A 3,906-nucleotide genomic window follows, 5' to 3' on the forward strand; every position below is an offset into this window, starting at 1 on the left:
TCTTGCAAAGAGAGAAATTAAATTAAAAAAAGAAAGAAAATGAAAAAGTAATTTGAACATGACATCAATGATAAGGGAAGAATTTAAGGGGTGTGTATTTTACCGATGATAGTATATGGAATAATGAGTTTCTGTTAATTTTATGAATTTGTTGAAGGATCATTAGAGATTATTGGGTAATTATGTTACCAAAATATCATACTCATTTAGAAAAATGCTAGATCAATTTAAAATGTCTAATAACTATGTATTTTTTAAGGATAATAATCATATATTTTGTCAACTTAGCAAAACACGTATATATTTTTTCATTGTCTGATCCTACCAAAGATCGACGGTAAAAGAATTCAAAATAATAGAAGTTGAATTAAAATGAATGATATCCAAAAACTAAAATTTAAGATAGAAAATTAAACTAATGATACCTAAAAACTAACCATATAAATCATCATAATATTGAGATTTATGTGGGAGCGTACATTGAATTGCATCATCATATTCGGTTAAGAGTAACCACATAAGTGAGATAGTCATTACATCATTATTCACAGTCTTAAAACATTAGGTATATGGATCATCTCATTTTCTTAAAAGATATATGGGTCATCTCACTTATATATTGCTCAACATCTAATCTTGCATCCAATTTAAAATTTTAACTCGACACATTAACATCTCTCCGCTAAGTGTTCAACTCTCCGTGTGTGTGGTCCACCACCAAGAACCACTCCTGCTCCCCCACAATGTTGAACTGAGATATGATACAACTGTTGGGCCTCTTTGAGGAGTCAACACTGTTGTGGATCGACACGTTGAAGAAAGAGAAAACACACAAGTGAGAATGATGCACTGTCTTATCCAAAATTTTAAGGCTTAGGTATGAGTTTTTTCGCTTGATTTTGGTTCGACTTCCACTCTTTTATCCATTGTTGAGCTTTAGGTGGCACTTGATAAATCACAATATTCTCTACCTTGAGTATGGCAAAATTCTAGCCCGTGCTTGGCACGGGTCCACATACTAGTTTAATATATATTGATTCCATTCATTAGTGCAGATAGAATTTTCTTTTTATAAATTTATTGCACTTTGTTTTTTATGCAGGGACATGCATTGTTATATGCAGGGGTCGGGGTTCGAACCCCGGACACCCCACTTATTCACCTCGAAAAATGTGAATTCTAGCCACTAGGCTACCTGACCAAAAAAAAAAATTCTTTTTATAAATTTATTGCACTTTGTTTTTTTTGTGGAAAATTGTATTGCACTTTGAAAGGCTTGTGAACATAACACGCCAAAATTTTGTCAAAATAAAAAAAAACATAACACGCCAATAATTTGGTCTGAGCCAGGGTGAGAGACGATATGGAACGATTTTGTGTTATCAAACCAGTCCCTTTTTTATGTGAGGGAATCAAACCAGTCCCCTATTATAAAGAATTTTTGGAGAAGAAAAATAGCATTTATAAATGAGATTTCATCTTAAAATATAAGAAAAAATTGTATAATATATTTTCTTATATTATTACTTTTTTTTTTAGGGATTCTTATTATTACTCTTATTGCATATATATCAAATTTAGGGGTGTTCAAATCTAAATCGATCCAAATTAAACATATGTGTGGATATCCCTTTGTGAATGTGAAGTGAAATATGTTTGGATATCCCTTTGTAAAAACCGCTCAAATCGGATAAAATTTTGGATTGAACTTTCACAACTGAACCAACTTGCATATAGATATGTTAATACTTTTAATTTTGTTATTAGTATGATATATTATATTAATCTATTGTTCATTTGCTATCTATTGTTCGTTTGCTTATAATTTTCTTAATATTATTACTTATTAGTTTAATTTATCATACATGTTTATTATTTCATATATTTCAAGGATAATTGACACCGTGTGTTCTTGTAATATTAATAAATAAATCAATTATAATTTGTCATTCGGATATGCAAAAACTAATCCAAAACAAACCGCATAAAATTAGAACGGATGTCATCAAATTTTCTTAACAAGTCATCCAAAATGAAAACACATAATTTATTATCTTTACATTGGAGAATTTTTGTTTCAAAATCGATTCAAATCGCACTGCAATTTGCAAACCCCTGTAATTAAACCTATATATGGGAAGCAAACTGCTATATGGTTAGCTAAAATTCACGAAGGCATGTTAAACTCATTTCTCTCACTGTTTTTTATTTAAAAATAGAAACTACCACTATAATCCTCACATCACTCATCATTTTTTCCTCACCGCTTCATCCATTGATGCAAAAGACTAATCTAAGCAAACAACCCACCTATTGCTTTACTTAGTACCATGGTGTTTAAAGGATAACTGTGATCCTAAGTTTTAATACTAAAGAGGCAATCATATATATGATACCCACATCAAAGCAAATGCCTATTATGTTTGCGTTATCTAAACTGAGTGTCTGAAAGCAACAACACAAGAAGCATAGACATGTGATCAATGTTTTTCACGAATATAGCATAAACATGTGATCAATGTTGTAGTTTATTAGAGAGAGAGAGGGAGAGATTTTCTTGAATATTTTGCACCGTGAAATAGAGAATATGGAAATATGACTTCTTTTTTTTAAACAACATAATTATTAGACAAATCAGGCACCACACAGAGGTCACAAAACTGTAAGTATCTGCACTAATGAGTGAAATCAATATATTAATTGTGTTAACTGGTTTTTTGTTAACACAATTAATATATTGATTTCACTCATTAGTGCAGATAGTTACACTAATGAAAGGCTTCGTGAACATTGACATATTTTTCTCAGAAAGGTTGGAACGATCAACAATTAAGATAAAACATTTTTTTAAACGGCAAGATATATCATTAACTAAACACCAGAAGAGAACAAATATCAATAACAAAGAACAGAGAATGTTTGAAGAGAAAATATCATAAAAAGAAGATATTAACATAATTAGTTATATCTTCTTCATCACTAATCACTAAACCCTAACAACATGCCATCATCTTTTTGAACGCCTCAAAGTTAACTTTTCCATCACCTTCTGCATCGACGTTGCTTATCATTATCTGGCAGTCACTGAGAGAGCACTTCTCAATAAGTTTATTAAGAACGATGTGCAGTTCTTCGGGAGAGATGAAACTGTCGTTGTCGAGGTCGTAAAGTTCATCGTCTTTTCCGGCAGCAGCATCATTGCAATGGAAATCAGTGAATTCTTTGAGATCAATGTAACCGTCAGTCCGTCACCGTTCTGATCAATATGTTCCATCATCTTTTTCACTTCTTCAGATGACGTTTTGGATCCAAGAGTTGAAAGCATTTCTTCCAACACCGAGACAGAGATCCTTCCATCACCATTCTTGTCGAACTTGTTGAAGATGTTGTGAACCTCGTCGTCCATGGCGTAGTTGCTTTTTTCAGAGAGCCGAGGGAGGAAAAGAAAGTTTTGCAAGCACTACACGACACGCTAATTAGGGTTTGGAATTTTGTTTTACTTTTTCCTCCACGAGGTGATTTATATATAATGTGCCTTTAAGTTTCACGCGTTTTAGGGCTAGGAAGTGGGGAGGAAGGAACTACGGGTTTCATGGGCTGGGTTGATTTTTTTTTTTTTTGTTGCATTCCTTATCCAATAAAAAAATAATGGTAAGAAAATTGCTTTTTTGACAATGAATATTTCCTATTGACACAAGTAAATGACGCTTTTACCCCTAGCGGCTGTTAACAACCGTTGGGATATGCGTCGGCTGTAAACAACCGCTGGCATCCAGCGGCAGTTAACTGCCGCTACGTGCGTTCTAGGATGCACCGTCCTTTTCATCATTCAACCTCTTTTTCTTCATTCATTCAACCCATTTTTCCACATTTTTCCACATTTTTCACATTTCCTTTGTTTGTGGT

General features: G+C 32.8%; 1 pseudogene; it reads right to left on the reverse strand.

The window, feature by feature from the left end:
* Positions 1-2,993: 2,993 nt before the first annotated feature.
* On the reverse strand, positions 2,994-3,480 carry LOC146954406 (putative calcium-binding protein CML18; annotated as a pseudogene).
* Positions 3,481-3,906: the final 426 nt, after the last annotated feature.

The sequence above is a fragment of the Medicago sativa genome, chromosome 1 (assembly GCF_051527215.1).
Source record: "Medicago sativa cultivar Bolivia chromosome 1, Bolivia_mono, whole genome shotgun sequence".
In the NCBI taxonomy this organism is placed as follows: Eukaryota; Viridiplantae; Streptophyta; class Magnoliopsida; order Fabales; family Fabaceae; genus Medicago; species Medicago sativa.